This window comes from Humulus lupulus, chromosome 1 (genome assembly GCF_963169125.1).
Source record: "Humulus lupulus chromosome 1, drHumLupu1.1, whole genome shotgun sequence".
Lineage (NCBI taxonomy): Eukaryota > Viridiplantae > Streptophyta > Magnoliopsida > Rosales > Cannabaceae > Humulus > Humulus lupulus.
In genome coordinates, this window is record NC_084793.1 from 277227627 (window position 1) to 277245507 (window position 17881).

Sequence of the window (17881 nt, forward strand, 5' to 3'; positions counted from 1 at the left end):
CTGGTCTAACATGGCACATCTCTGGTCTAACATGGCACACTGGTCTAACATGACATATCTCTGGTCTAACATGGCATATCTGGTCTATCATGGCATATTTGGTCTAACATGGCATACTGAGCTACTCCTAATCCAAGTCACCCATCCATTCCTTGCCACTTGTCATTCCTATTGCCACATCATCATTTTCAAATTTTGGGGATAACACCGTTGTTACTAGATTGTTGTCACCTTTGAAGAGAACGCATCCTTCAGTTAAGCTCTAGAATGGTAAGTAAAATGGATTTGAAAAAGAGTTTATTGAAGAACCATCAAACAGCTACAATTCTAAGAACCTGTCAATGGATGATGCAGAAGTAGAGGAAAAATCCAACGAAGCGTTATCCTTTCAACTTTTTGTTACTGATGGAAACAGTTCGAGCTGCAAGCCCATTGAGAAGGACACTTTATTAAATCCCAGTAGAGTTGTAAAGGTATATTTGGACTGGACTGACAAAGAACACAACTTGTATGATATCAGCTTTCTCAAGGATCTCCCTGAGGTTCACAAGGCTGGGTTTACTGTGAAGAAAACTCGACCAGAAGCTATTTCTTTGTTTACATGCTTGTAGGCATTTCTAAAGGAAGAACCTCTGGGGCCTGATGACATGTGGTGGGATACTTATTCAAATTCAGATAATTTTATACTTTGACCTTTGAAATAAATTGCCATTAATCGATGTCTTATTCATTTTGTTTTCAATAGGTACTGCCCCAGGTGCAAGGAACATAGACAAGCTACCAAGAAACTAGACTTGTGGATGTTGCCCGAGATTCTTGTTTTCCACTTGAAAAGATTCTCGTATAGTAGATACCTCAAGAACAAATTAGACACGTTCGTGAATTTTCCTATTCAAGGCTTATATGTTGAATATTTAAGACTACTTGAATACTTTAAGAACATTTTGTTGTTGATGACAGTGTTGAATGTTTTAAATTAATTTGTGGATTGTTAATATAATGTTGAATGTTTTTACTATTTGTTATTTGAAAATCAAGTTCATTTGATGATGCTAGTATATATTAGAAAGCTAATTTTAATTATATAAAAAAATTAAAATATAATAGAATAAATTAGTGTTATATAAATGAATATATAATGAGAATTTAAACTTATCTAAATATTAAAATAATACAAAAAATGTGTTATAATATCTATTGCAATAACACTTTTTATAAGTAAAGAATTTTGTTATGCAAACTTCATTATATAACACAAATAATGTGTTATACTAAAGTGTAGTATAACACAAATTTATAAGTATTGAAATGTGTTATATAATCGACTATAAATAATATAATTAAACACTTATCTATTTATTAAAATAACACAGAAAGTGTGTTATCATTGACAGTATAATAACACATCTGTATAACAATGATAAAGTGTTATGTAAAGTACCGTGACCTACGATAACATAGTCGGTCTTAACACATCAAAAAGTGTTATGGTATGTTTTGATAACACATTTTTGGTGCTATTAAAAGCCTTTTTTCTTGTAGTGAATTAATGTTTTGACAGAGTTGTATGAAAATGGTGTTAAGGCATATGATGGTTTAAAGAAATAATTCTTTAATTTGAAAGTTGTGTTGTTGTGGACTATTAGTGATTTCCCAACATATGATAATTTATTAGGGTTGAGCACAAAAGGTTACGAAGGTTGTCCAATTTGTTGCACCAACGTATTGGCTCATCGCTTATCAAATGGAAACAAATGTGTTATATGTGTCATAGGCAATACTTGCCTCTAAGTCATCATGATAGAAATAAAAAGAAAGCATTTGATGGTACTGAAGAATGAAAATTTTCTTCTTTGCCACTATCAGGGGAACAAATTCTTGATGAAGTAGAAAAAATAGACTTTAAGTATGGAAAGACGCAAAAAATAAGAAAGTTAATGGATGTTTTCAAAGAAAATCAATTTTTTTTCGTCTTCTATATTGGAAAGATTTATTGGTTCGACATTGTTTGGATGTCATGCACAAAGAAAAAATGTCTGTGAAAGTATTATCGGTACTATACTTGATATTCCCGACAAAACTAAAGATGGTTTGGCTAGTTGTTTAGATCTTTTTGAGATGGGCATAAGACATCATTTGACACCTGAAGAGAAAGGTAAATGTATATATTTACCTCCAGCTTGTTTTACATTGTCTAGCAAAGAGAAACAAGTTGTATGTAAATCACTTGCGGAGATGAAAGTGCCTGATGAATATTCATCTAACATTCGAAACTTGGTGTCTATGGAGGATTTGAGGTTAATGGGAATGAAATCTCACGATTGCCACATGTTAATGCAACAATTATTTCCGATTGCCATTCGATCAGTCTTACCAAAAAAAGTTTGGGATTGTGTGACAAATGTTTTAATCTTTTTTAATCTTCCTCCACTAGCAGGTTTTTTCAGAAAACTTCATTTATTTTGGTGTGGATGGCAGGCAGGCCTATATTTCTTGGTTTCAATAGGTGTATTACACAGGAATCAACCATTCGTATGATTCTTTGATAGAAAGAAATCCCTCAAAATGGTATGTTGTTGCTATTTTGAAATGATTCAAGATCACCGAAGTAGAAAAGAATTAGAAATGAAGAGTTTGGATGCATTGCATGATGAGATAGTCGTTACTTTATGCCACCTTGAAAGATATTTTCCATTATCTTTCTTTGACATCATGATACATTTAATGGTTCATCTTGTAAGAGAAATGAAATTGTGTGGGCCAGTTTGGGCGAGATGGATGTATCCATTTGAAAGGAATATGAAGTTCTTGAAAGTTTATGTGCAAAAACACCATCATCCATAAGCTATTATGGTTGAGTGTTATATATCAGAAGAGGCAATCGAATTTTGTTTAGAGTACATGGTTGGAGTCGAGACAATCGGAATCGACAAACCACGAAATAACTCAGAGATTGATAATGGATTACGGGGGAGAGGAATAGTGGTGACCGTACCTAAGAAAAAATTAGATCAAGCTCAATTAGTTGTACTGGACAACAATCCAGAGGTTCAATCATATATAATGTAAGTCATATATTTGAATCAATTTTAACACTCATTTGTTACAATCTCATTTATGTATTGTTTATATTTAAACCATTAATGTTTATTTGTAGTGAGCACATGGAGTTATTACAATCAATGGTTCCAAACAAGATTAAAAATAAACAGAAATGGGTTATAGATGAACATCGTAAGACATTTATTAGGTGGTTGAAAAATACCATCCTAACAAAGTTGGGAAAAAAAGCATGAAGTGTCGGATGCGTTGAATCACATATCTCTTGGACCAAGCATTGAAGTAATAAAGCATCACGCTTATATTTTCGGGGGGAAACAATTTCATACAAACTCAAGAGATGATGCTTGAATGGTTCAAAATAGTGGAGTAAGTATTGTCCCTGATGCAATGCCTTTTGGAAGTGCAAAAGACAATAATCCAGTTTTAGGTACTATGACATATTATGGGGTTGTTGAAGAAATATGGAAACTTGATTATTCATTGTTCCGAATTCCCCTTCTTAAATGTTCTTGGGTAGACAACAATGTTGGAATTAGAACAGACAAGCTTGGATTCACTTTGGTTGATTTAAGTAAAAAAGGAAGCAAGAACGATCCTTTCATCATGGCTACCCAAGTAAAATAGGTGTTTTATATAACTGATCCAGTTGATGCTAAATGGCTTGTTTTTTTAACAGACCAGGAGATGAAGCTTTTAGAGAACGAAAATGATGAGGAGAATGATGATTTATGTAATGATTGTTTCATTTTTGGACAACTGATACATGAAAAAAGTTGAGGACATTCATGACTGTTTAGTAGATGATGATGGAGAATACATTAGAAGTGATATTGAAGAAGGAATATGGGTGGATTATCAATCGACCAAAAAGAAAAGAAAAAGGAAAACATGTTCAGTGAGTAATATGTGTTTATTTATGTCCTAATTATGTGCATGTTTTTAGTAATGTATAAATGGGTACTAATAATTGTTAAATTGATGTTTATGTTGTAGATGACAGATACAGGAGATGAGAATATGCCAAATAAGCGAGGTCCTACAAAGATAGGTCATGTAAATCAATGAAAATATAAAGGAATCAGGGTAGACCTTGAGTACAATGATAGGGGAGAACATTTTGGAGATGCATATTGAAAGAAGATTTCATACCTTGGAGTTAGATGTAGAAAGTCAATCTCTCTGAATTATGCTGATTGGAGGTGTGTCCCACAACATTTGAAAGATAATATTTGGACTGATATATATGCAAGTTAATCCATGGTATGTATAATGCTTTAGTGTTAATTTGAATTGAATGTTTAAATTTAATTGATTATTTTTCTTTATATTTTCAGGGTGGTTACAACGTTCTAGAGTCATGGAAGAAAGAGTGCTTGAAAATTTCTGGAAGAATGATGAAGGATTTTAAGACTTACATCACTACCAAATACATCTACCCCTTGGAAAATGCGAACATGATGGAACAACTCTCACATGTCCCATCAGCGTATCCTGAAATCGACTACGAGGACTAGCTACAGTTTGTCCAACATCGTCTATGTCTAGAGTTTCAGGTACTATTTTCTATGCAAACATAGTTTTGAAATATGAGTAAGTGTTAGTAACTTAAAATTAAATATTTTTTGTAGGAATTCATGAAAGCACAAACAGAATGAGCTCTACAAAATACATCGAGACATTGCACATCTTGCAGAGGCATGGTGAATATTAGAGAGGATCTGGTAAGTAATTCATGTTAGTGGTTTAGCAAATATTGAGTATCACCAAATAACTTCAATTATCTTGTATGTTGTAGAAAAAAGAACGAGGTGTGCAAAACGTAGAATGCTGTGAGTTTTGGCTAAGAGCTCGTGAAAAAAGGTTATTGTCACAAAATTGGACATACAAATTCAAGAGAAGATAGTAAGTGATCCAATGTAATGTAACAATGATTAAAATAACTTCAATTTGTATAAATTATTAATTTGATTGATTAATGGTATGTTGAATAGGAGGAATTGAAAGAAAAAGTTAGTAGTAATGAAATTGTAGCTAAGGTTCGGGATGGCATCTTGACTCAAGTGTTAGGGACACCTGAGCACTAAGGTCGTGTTCGAGCTAGTGAGTACGATACTTCTTAATTTTTGTTAGCTTTGTATTTACTTAACTTAAATGAATAACTTGTTTGATTATTTTGTAGGATTAGTGCTAAAATTTATGCATTATTTAGAAGAAAAAAAAAGGAAAGTGTCAGATGTTGTTTCTCAGAAAGAAAACGAGATTGCTAGACTCACAAAAGAAATTGAAAAGTTGAAGAGGGAAAGAGCTAGACAATCAGAGGAGAATGAGAATGAAGAGGAATTCTACAATGAAGAGGAGAATGAGGACACTGAAGTAGAATACAACAATGAAGAGAACATTGAAGAACAATTTCAACCTGTTATGTATTAGTTCCCTCCACAACATAACGATGTTGTGAAACTATGTTCAGATAATATTCACAATGTAGTGGCTGAGGGTGTCATCATTGATTCAGTGCCCCTATCACAATTCATATAGTTCAGCTGGATGATTTGGTTGTGCAAGTTTTGGTCGCCAATTTTATATAAGAGGATGCCGAAATCCCATTTGCAGTTTGTGAAGTACGATATGTTCGTGATACAACCGATACATTCCTTCCTTGGCCCAAGCATTTAATTATGACTCATCAGGTATAAAATAATTCATCACTTAATTCATTTGTTATATATGCATATAGTATTAATGATTTAAATGATATTATACAGGGTCCCCTACAAATGAACCCTGCAATGTCAAGAAGTGCATCCAAGGAGAAACACAAATCCATGCCTAGCCCACATTTGTCATCATCTGGATATCACATCAATGTAGGAGAAGCTGAAATAAAACCCAACAATTCAATGACCATATAATGAATCGCATCCAGATTAGTCTTAGATTTATTGTGGAGGAATATCGTTCGATTAAAGGAACAATATAAGCCATAGTAATTCCCATTGACCAATCATTTATGGGTAGCGAGTCCATCTACATCACTTCAGAAGATGTAGAGCAAGTAGCAACTTTGGATAATATGGGAGGCTTAGCTAAGCTTTTTGGCATGAGGTATCCCATCAACTTCAACTTAATCTTTAATTTAAGATACACTTGACAGGATTCTGCTTATCTCCTTTGTGAACAGTGGAATAGTTTAGCTGTAAATTGAATGTTAACAGATTAGGGCAATCCTATTTATACGGGAAACTCTACCAAAATTTTTAAAAAATATTTAATACTTGAGAAATTTTTATAGATGCATTTGGGAGAGCCTTTAGGAAAATACATGTGTCTATTTAAGGTTTTTTGATATTGAGCTTCTTAATACTAACAATGCACAAAATGTGGAGCATACAACTTCAATTATGGCCAATTGGTTGACGACAATGGATAGACTAGGACAAATGTACTTTATTCCTTGGAACGTGAGGTAAGAACTACCTAAAACTACTTTAACTACTCTTTTCATATATTCATTTAATTAATTTAACTCAATTATTATTTTAGTAAAAATTGGATGCTAGCAATAGCTATACCACAAGGAAAGGTCGTATTTCTGGACCCATTAGAAGTACATGAACGACCTCCACAAATTGATGCATTGATGATGAGGTAAATTTTATTTTAAAATTATGTTTCTTAAATTTTCAAGTTTAAATTATTGGATTTTTTACATCTTTAATTTCTTAATATAGTGCATAAGAAAAGGCTTCTTCAAATTCCATGCTTGGGAAGTTGACAAAGATCTTCAATATTCAGTGCCCAAAACAGCCAAAGAGTCATGAATGTGGTTTCTATGTATTAAAATACATCCAGGATCTTGTAAGGGCAGCAAATGCGGTGGGATTTCAAAAAAATAAAGTAGGTTTGTTTATATTTTTAGAACTTATTTTGGCTTAAGATAAACTATAAAATAATTAGTATGCTCATTAATTTTTATCTTTCAATTTTATAGTTTGATGGGAAAAATGTGTACAGTGAGATCGATGACCTCCTCCCAATACAACATGACTGGTTAGCAAGATTGACAGTTTTTATTTATTATTAGGTGAATTTAGTTTTATAGCTACGTGTAATTATGTCAATTTGTATGAATACTATGTCTTTTTTTAGACAAAAGAGTGAATGTTTAGTATATGAATGTTTTTATAAGATTACAAACTTGATGAATTTTATTTATGTAAATGATTAATTAAATCATAATAATGTTAGTAAAGGAAATAAAATATTATTTATATTAAAATAAATTGGATTTCTAAATATTACATCTAAAAGACAATTTTGGTTATATAATATAAAACAGAAATATATGTATTTCGAAAATTACAAAACAAAAATATATATAATTCAGTTATTATAAATTTTTTTAAATAACTATTTAACTTCGGTTATTACATAAAATTTGAAGTCTAAGGTTAACCTTTAACTTTAGTATTTTTGTGATAACTAAAGTTAAAGGGTTTAAATAACCACGTTCGAACCCTTTAACTTCAGTTATTACATAAATATCGAAGTTAAAGGGTATGAATAGACTTCGGTTTTTATGTAATAATCAAAGTCTATTCTTAATTTTTAACTTCTAATTTTGTAAGGCTTTTAACTTTGCATGGATAGACTTCAGTTCCTATTTCATCGAGAACCGAAGTCTATTAGCCTAAAACACCAAAGTTAAAGACTATTTTTAAAGTAGTGTTTCACCAATGAATAGTAACATGTTGACCAACGTTTTGGTTCACGACACTGAGTCAAATTGAAAGTAATAAATAAGTTGAATAAAAGTAAAATGACACAAATAATTTGAAGTGGTTCGACCCCAAGAATCAGAAATGGTCTACGTCTACTTGCACTTTTATTAATAAAAAATGTCTCAAACTCAATATAAGAACAAGATTCAACTCAGTTTCCAAAGTCTCGGAGAGAATACAATTCGATAGGGATTTTGTATGTAAAGTCTACATGAGAGAACAATGATTGTGAGAGATCTCTATTTATAGAGACCCTAAGCAGGCCATGCGCTTGGCCATGGGCCTTACAAGCATGAAATAGGCCCTACACGCATAATATGAGCTTGTTACAACTGAATATATAATAAAAGATACATTCAAAATACAGTTACATAAATATCTCACCAAAAGCAGATTGATCTGGTTGTTGAAGTTGCTTTTGGGATATTCATTCAACTAGCGTTCTTCCCTCGAGAAGATTGCATGTAGTCAGTCTTCGACTTCTTGGACCAGCAACCTCACTCATAATAGATGAACTTGAGGAAGAAACTCTTTATGTCCTGGTCGAGCCCATTCAGCCAGGGCTGGTACAAGAAATGCTTTTTCTGCCATGTGTCATACCACTATGGCACATCACCATGTACATTTTTGGGATAACATTTGCCCCCCAAGTTTATCACAGTGAAATCAACGCTGGATAAACTTTCTCGTTGCAACCAGCCTACAATCCTTTGATATTATGATACTTTGGAAAAAGGAATACCATTTAATTGGAGCAATGATGACTATTTTCTTGGTAAACCAACTAGCTGCTTATTAGTTTCTTAGGCACGATGACATTATACCAACTATAAGAATGATTAATTTTCAGTGCCTGGGATGACACCATTCCTACTCGCGTGCTTGGAGGCTATATATATCCCTTCTTCCCCCATTTTCCCTCCACTTCACCCTTTTCCCTTCTTTTATTTTCTCTTTCCTCAAAGAACCCCCATATTTCCTTTTTGCATATAATTTTTATTTCTTTGACTATTTTCCTTCTCTTTTTCAGGGAGCTATGACTATAAGCTTTCCCGTCAAAGAGCAAAGGAATTGTCCAAGTAGCTCAAGAAAACCAAGTCTTTCTTGGAACGCTCCCGTGAGATTACCTCAAAGAACAAGGAAGAGGCTAAGCTAATCGAGAAGGAGCCCCTTGAGAAAAAAGCTGATCTTGAGTAGAAGATCAAAGAAAACTAGGTTCTTCAAGTCAAGGAAAATGAGTTTTTTCAACTCGTCGAGGATCAAGACGAAAAGCTTAAGAAGAAGGATGAAAAATATTCTTCAGACATGTCGATGTAAGGGTTCAGATTTTAACTGCTTCTATATGTTTTGGAAGCATAATAAGGATGCAAAATTTTCTTATCTCCCTAAAGAAGTCTAGAAGGAGATAGAAAAATGTCTTGCTCAAGAGGCTGCAAAGGGTGCTATTCCTGAAACTCCTGAGCCAGAGTTCGTCGAGGAGGAGGAGGTTTAGGATTGGATCAACCAGTAGTAATATTTGTTTTTCCGTTTTTTACCAGGACACTTGGACATAACTGTTCGTATTGTCTATACAATGGCTGACCAAGCAACTTTTAATCTCGGTAATTGTAATACTTCTGTGGGAATCTTTCTTCTTGATGCAACTATAATTCCGCTGCTCGTATGATATATTCCAGATATAACATTTTCATGCTATATGTGTTCTCCAAGATACAACATTTTCATGTCATACTTGTCATTTTTTTTTTCTCTTTAGTGTTTGAACAAACAAACAAAGCACCAACACTTTATAAGTCAAGGGCAAATCTTGCCTTACGACCAGCACATACAAGATAATAAAAATATCTGGTTGTTACAAAATGGGCAAATTGTGCCTTACAACTAGTAAACAAATGCTTTTAGTAGATATATGGTTGTGATAAAGTGGGAAAAATTGTGCCTTACGACTAACAAACATGCAGTAAAAAATCTGTTAGATAACTAATCGTTTAAAAAATGAGCAAAAAATGTGTCTTACGATCAGTAACCAAAAAGCCTTAAAATAAAAGTGATCGGTTGTTTAAAAATGGGAAAATCGTGTCTTAGAGCAAGAGAAATAAAATATTAGTCGATAAATTACTGGTCATTTACAAAGTGGGAAAATTGTGCCTTTCGACCAGTAAATTCATGGAATAGAAAATAAATTACTGGTCAGTTACAAAGTGGGTAAATCATTCTTTACGACCAGTAAACACAATAAAAAATTATTGGTTGTGTTAGAAATGGGCAAAAACGTGCCTTATGACCATCCTTGCATTAACTCATAGTAATAGTGAAATCCAACACTTAAGTTGTTTATGTCTGTCTGACCAATTCTGATTAGCTTGTGGAAGTAGCTTGTGAAGTCATGTTTGTCATGGCTGGGCCTTTTTTTACTGTAGTAATAGAAGAGTTGTAGCATTCTCGTGCTTCTCTTTGATTTCCTTTACTAGCATTGGTTGGAAATTTTATCATAAGATGGAATGTAGAAGTTACTGCTTGCAAGTCAATGAGAATCAATCTTCCAAGCAAGGTATTGAATGCAGATGGAAGGTCCACCACAAAAAATGTTGCCATAATTGTGCTATTCATTGGTGCATTCCTAATTGTGACTGCAAGCTTGATTACTCTTGTCGGGGACATTACTTCTCCTGTAAAGTTGTAGAATGTTTGAGGCAAGGCTCGAGATCTCGAACGGAGAGTTTCATTCTTTCAAGGGTCGACTTGAATAATATGTTCATAAAAGGACCATTGTCGATCATTTCTCGTATGACTATCATGTTAAAAATTTGTGCTTCGATGACCAGCAAATCATTATGTTGGAACTTAACATGATTGGCATCTTCCTCATTGAAGGTCATAGGTTCACATTCATAGGGAGCCATTTTGGGAGTTCGTTCCTCGACAACCAATACATCATTGCTTGGCTCATGGCGAACTGTTCAGGAATATCTTTCTAGGTCCTTTCTACTTTCCCTTGCCAAATGTGGTCATCCACAGATTGTGTCAAGCCATCATGCTAGTGAGGCAAGTAATAAAGGCTAAGTGGGTGCATCTTGATTGCCTGTAGTAGGTGGCTACTGGTCATTAGGTCGATGAACATATCTTCTCATGGTTTGGTGATTCTGCCGAATCAGAAACTCAACCTCTTCTTTGAGCTGGTAGCACTTATTAGTTTCATGACCATAGTCATTATGGGATCTGCAAAATTTGGTCATGTCTCTTTTCCTAATGTCCTTTCGTATAGGTTTCGGTTTCTTGTATGAGACTTCAACTTGTGTGGCTTGAAACACATTTGCTCATGACCAAAGTAGCTTAGATTAACTTGTAAATTGAGGCACATATTCGCGTGGTTTATCATTGGTTTTGGCTCTTTTTCCATTGTCATTATTTGTGCCATTGTTCTTGTTGTTATTTTGCTTACCACTATCATTTTTCTTATTTTCACCACCATTACCTGTCTGGTTGTGGTTAGAACTAGTGCCTTGATTATTGTTTGGGGTGCTGCTCGTCCCTGCAACAGCTGGGTCTGCCTTTCTGATGGCCTCTTCCAGTTTGATAAACTCATCTGCTCAGTCAAGAAATTCTCTGGTTGAGTACACAATTTTTCTTCTCAGATCAGTCCAGAATGGTCCCTTAACCTTTATTTCAGCCATGATGGCAATCAGTTTTCCATCATCACTAATGGTTTTCAAACGAGCAGCCTCTTGCATGAATCTTTGTACATAATCTTTAAAAGGCTCGTCAACACCTTGTTTGATATCCACCAAGTCATTAACTTCAGCAGGCAAAGTTCTAGCAATAAAAAATTGTCAATAGAAAAATCTTACAAATGAATCCTAGGAATCAATGGTTCTTGGCTTTATTTTAAAGAACCATTGTCGAGTAGCATCTACTAGAGTAGTCGGAAAAATCCTACACCAGGCATCATCCCTTACGGCTTGCAAATTGGTTTGGATTTCAAAGTTGTTGAAATGTGGCAACGAATCCTCTTTTCTCATGCACATCTTCTTCTAAGTAGGCATTTTGAACTTGGGAGGAATTGTTAGAGCATTTATGCGGTCAGAAATGGGAGATCATTTCCTTCTTTCTAAATCAATGTCAGTGAGTTTCGTGGCTGTCAATTCTCGAACAATTTGAGTCAGAGCGTCTAACTGCTCTTGAATGGCTAGTGCAACCATGGGTGGAGCGGCTGGTACAACAACAGATATTGTCGTTGCTTCATTTTGTGGTGCTGGAGGAACCAAAGGAGCAGCTGGTCGAACAATGTTTGATCTGTTGTCTTCTCTAAGCTAGCCAAGGACATTCCTCAGGTCCATTTGCCTTCTATTTCAAGGTGTGTTGAAAACGTTGTTTCCTCTTGGTTTCCCCCCAGCGTTTTGGCTATCTGCTTGAGGAGATATTAGGGGTGGTCCATTAGGATGATTATGCTGCTCGGGTTACCTTGGTGGGACAAACAACCTTATAAGAACATGATACCATGGTGCGACAAACGGTCCTTCAACATGCATGTTATCTCGAGGAGGGACATTTTGGGGGCCGAGGGGGCCTTAGTAGCTGCTCACTTCTTGGTCGTTTCTTTGGCGATGTTGCCTAGGTTGCCATTGACAATTTCTAGCCGAATGGTTGCGTTGAGGTTGTTGGCCTCGATTCTGACTTACTGGTTGATCATTCATTAGTTGTCGGAATTTTTGACCGATAAATTGATTTAGTTGAGGAGGGGGAATTCCTCCTCTTGAGACTGATTGTCTCAGTTGCTGTTCATCAATAGGTCTTCCATTTTCGGACACTTGTCTGCCATGAAATTTCTCCTGGTTTTGATTAGGCAGGACTTGTTCATCTTGATGCAATTGGTGATGGTGCACTAGTTAATATTCTCTATTTTTGCGATTACTCCGAGTTTGTCTAGGAGGAACAACTTGATCTCGAGATCTTGTTGGTTGATTAGGTTCAACGACTAGACTTGTGTGTCCTTGTAACGTCACAATTTCCCTAATAAGGCATAGTGCCTTGATTATGGGGCTATGAGGGCAATAATTGAATTAATTATGTGATTATATGCATGATTATGTGAATTATGTGAGTTTTATTATAATATGACTATGTTTGCATGTTTAGGTATATTAAGCATTCATGCGGGCTCGTTTATTATTAGAAAATTTTCATAATTTTGACCCGTTGAAGGCATATTTGTAAATATATGCGTTTTATGATCGAGACCACATTATTATGTGGATATATTTGGGTTATTCGGCACGAGGCGATCCTAGTAAGCAAGTTAGCGGTTTAGTCACAACGGGTCCAAATACCCAGCTCAGGGTGAGCCCAGGGTATTTTGGCAAATTAGTACATTACCAGGATTTATCAAGTAATGGGAAGTTATTTGATGATTATTGGGAAATTATGAGTTGTTAATTGAGATAAGCAGGAAATGTGGCAAAAGACCATTTTGCCCTTGAGGACATTAAAGGACTTAGGATTGACCAGAGAATAGGTTGGTCTTTTCTAAGTGTTGGGGTGACTTAGTTGAGTTGAAACTCTCAGAATATGGTAGAAAGTATCAAGACACCAACTCCATTTTTCTCTCTCTCGTTTCCTCTCCCTCCCTTTTAGTTGATAGAATTCTTTGAATTTTTGAGGAAATTGGCTTGGGTAGTTGAAGGTTTAGAGGTAGGAATCGGATTAAGAGTAGATTGGGGATGTGATTACTCAGCTGAGGTAAGGTTTAACCTATGTTTTGCTGTGATTTCTGGTTTAGTTTTAGAATGTTCTTGAGTTTTGAACTCAAGGATTGAATTTTTATTTGTGATGAGGTTTTGATTCGGCTTTTTGGGTTTTATATGTTGTATATGACGTGTTATTGAGAGTCCTGGGCTTAATTAGGACTTTGGTTGTTAATTGGGAAGAGTTTTAAAGGATTTGGCTCGGAGAATTTTTTTGAAAATATGGGTTCGTGGGGTTGCGCTGTGGCGCTGTTCTTGGAGTGTTGCGACCCACATGAACTCAAAGGTAGGGCGGTTCCATGAATTGTCTTGGCGCGTGGCTCTTGGTGGGCTATGCCATCGCATGTGTGCTAGGGATAATAAGCTAGGGGCTCTATGGCTTGAGGCGCGCTGCAACCCTTCAGGGGTGCGCCGTGGCGCTAGTCGAGAAAGTTAACCATAAAAGGTTTGTGAGTGCGAGGACTCAAACCTAAGGGCTCGGGAAGGGTTCTAATACCCGGTTTAGTAGAATTTGAGGTCCCGGAGGCTAGAACTCATTCCGGAAGCCTTTATTTATAGATATTGATGGATATAAATTATTATGGTTGTGACTAGGGTACCACTATGGCTCGGAAGGGGATCGTTCTTGAGGGTCATTTTTATTTAGCTTGTGCTTGGACCATAGGTAAGAAAATTGCACCCAATACGTGATATATGTGATTAGGGATTGGCCTGGTTGCTGAACATGGTTATGATTAAGGCCGAGGCCCCTGTGAATGAGCATGACTATGATTATGCGTGTAATTTTTTGATTAAGAATTCTTGATTGCTCTGTATTTGGATAATTGTTAAATGATGCATGCTTGTCTGCATTATCTAATTGAAAAGGCGTCAATAGCGCGCTGAGTGTTGGTCGAAAGGATTGACTTATAAGTCAAGGGCAGCAATAGCGCGTTGAGCACATGCCGATATGGTTAGGCTTAATTAGGAGTGTGGTATACACTTGACCGACCCTATGGTCGCTTAGAAAATAAAGCGCCAGGTACGCTTGGCTCGCCCTAAGGCTAGTTATAAAGAGGATAGAGCATTGGGCCCCAGGGTGACTCTACAGTCACTTATCCTAGGGAAACAAGCTCTAGTATGAATCTATGGTCATTTATTTTGGGCAACAGGCCTCTGGTATGACCTTGTAGTAACTTATTTGAATAGAATGCATGCAAGAGTAAAGTTAATATTGCTAGGTGTAATGTCCTCCTAATCCAGGATCCGTTACACTGTGTAATTTAAATAGTGTCAGACTTGCTAATCAAGTCATTTAGTCATAAATGTGTCACTAAGGTTAATGTCAAGGGTTAGGGTTAAACATTTTTGTCAAAGGAAATGTTGAATTGTCATTTAAATGTTTAATACATGCATAGGATCCCAAAATATTACAAACATAAGTTTAGAAGGGTATATACAAGTCAATAGTATAATCAGCTGGCCTAAGTGACTAAATAAGGGATACAATACTAGTTCCCTGAGATATCCTCAGCCGTGGTGGACGAGCAGCTGCATATGTACACGCTGCCATCGAAGCTCTGCAACTCATGGTTGGTCAAGCTTTCCTTTTCCCTTACCTGCGTCACATAGCATCTGCGAGCCAAGACTTAGCAAGAAAACTTAAACATGTGCATGAACAGTAAATACAGATTCCAAATACTTATATAGCATGCACAGCAGTAATAACCTACTCGTGCATGCATACAATTACAAATAAATGATCATTGGAACATTCTGGGGACTGCTGCCATGAATAGTTTACCATAGAATCAATCTGGGGCCCTATGCCCTAGCTATGTGACCATAGAGTCACCTGGGGCCCTTGCCCTTAGCTCTGAGTAACTAGTTGTAGAGCTAGCCAAGCGCTTTGTTTTCCAATGACCATAGGGCAGCCAACGTAATAGTACGTTCCTAATTTGGCCTAAGCCTTTCGACTAGCGCGCAACATGCTATTGCCGCCCTTTACTAATAAGTCAAGTCTTGGGCCATGTATTCGGATACAAATACAAATACAGATTCCGATACAGATAAGCATACTTCAGACAATACAAGTATGAATACATATTAATTATATAACACCATCAATTAAATGTAAACATAGTAATAACCATGTTCCTTACCGGGGCCAACCCCTAACTACGCTGACCATGCGAACAATCATATAACACTTAGCGGAAATGGAGTATTCAAGTATGTTTAACCAACAAGCACAAACTTAACTCAATCACATTCATTCTTAGCAGCACGAGACATAATCACATATATCACGTATTGGGTGCTATTTTTCTTACCTCAGGTTTGAGTGCAAAGTATAATAAGAACGACCCTCAAGCACGATCCTAGTTCTGAGGCCCTAGCGATAATCTAGTCACAACCATAATATAGAATCCTATCAATAACGAGCACTTAAAGGCTTTCGGACAAAAACCTAGCCTCAGGGACGTCGAATTCTACTAAACCGGGTAATAGAATCGATCCCGAGCCCTTAGGTTTGAGTTCCCATTACTCAAGCCCTAAGGTGGCAAAAGATGCTCAGGCGGGCCACGACTTGACCCTAAGGGTTGCGGTGTGCCTCCAAGAACAGAAAGCCCCTTCTTCCTTGAAACAAGTCACGGGCCGCAACTTGCCCCCGAGGGTCACGTTGCGCCTCTGAAATAGAAGCCCCACCTGGCCCTGGGTTCACATGGGTCGCGGGGCCCCAAGAACAGGGCAGTGACCCGACCCTACGAACCTAGAATTCCCCTACTTTTACCCAGCCAAAAACTCACCAAAATCCTCCCAAATAATTCCTAGAAGCATAATCCAATCCCTAGAATAACATCAACATGATACTAGCAACAAAACCCAACATTAAGTTCAGCCAAAATCCTACCAAAACACAAAATCTACACCTTGAGCCAAATATCTCAAGAACACTCCAAAAACTCTATAAAATCATTACAAAATTCAACTAAAATAAGTATTAGAGTGTTACATCAACTGTGTTTAATGATCTCCTAGCTGCAACAAATCCAAATCCTAACCCAAGCCTTCAATCCCCTTAGTTTCTCAAGAAATTCACCCAATGTTGAGAGAGAGTCGGTTGGGAGAGCAAGAAAGAGTTGAGTGTTTTCTGTTTTTGCTTTTGTGTGGTTTACTTAAGGTTCAAGTAACCTTAAGCTAATCCCGAGGCTCGGGGGTACCAAAAACATCCCTGAGGGAAATGGTCAAAATCCCTTATATTCCCTCCTAATATCACTAACTCCAAATATATCCTCGAATATTTATTCCCATTTCCCGATAACCCGGTAATGCACTAGATGCCCAAAATACCCCTTGACTCGCCCCGAGTTTGGTATTGGGTCCTGTTGTGACTTTCCCGCTAACTTTCTCCCCTAACACCATGTAATGACCCAACATCACTAGTATGGCTTAAGGGCCTTGATTAGTGTGCCGGGAGGGCATAAGTGGTTTATGTGTGTGTGTGTTTATTAATTTAATGTGTGATTGTATGATAAGCATGCTTGTAAGATTATATGTTTCAATTGTGAGAACCACATTATTATGTGGTTAAATCTGCAGCATGCGACTTGAGGCAATCCTAGGGAGCTAGTTAGCGGGAAAGTCACAACGGGGCTTAATACTTGACTTTGGGCAAGTCATGGGGTAATTAAGTATTGGAGGGTTATTTAGGTTAGCGGGTTATGGAAATAAATGATTGGAGATATATTTGAGGTTACGAAGCTTAGGCGGGAATACTGGGGAATTTTACCATTTTTCCCTCGGGGACGTTTCCGGCACCCCGAGCCATGGGATTAACTTAATCACCTAGGGATAGACTAAGTAAATCTCAGAACATAGTGGAACACAAGGAACCGACCCTCCCTCTTTCTCCCTTTCTCTCTCAAAGAAAAACCACAGAAAACTTAAGGAATTCAGCTGGGAATTCAGTGGTTTGGGCTAGAATCTTGAAGGATTAGTCCATTGTTCAGCTAAGGAGTTCAATCAAGAACTGAGGTAAGATATAAGCTTTATGCATGGTGATTAATTCCGTGTTTTGGCTGGGTTTTAAAGTGTTTATGGTTTTGAAATTTAAGGACTGAATTGAAGCTAGAAAGCTTGGGTTTTAGCTCAGGAATCGTTAAGGGAGTTGGTTCTGCAGTGGAGGTAAGCTTGAATCTATGATCTAATGGTTGAATTCTAGTGTTTCATAGCTAGTTATTATGTTCTTGAGCTTTTGGGTTTCAGAAATTAAAATGGGATTTTAATGAGTTTCTATGTTAGGTTTTTGCGGGA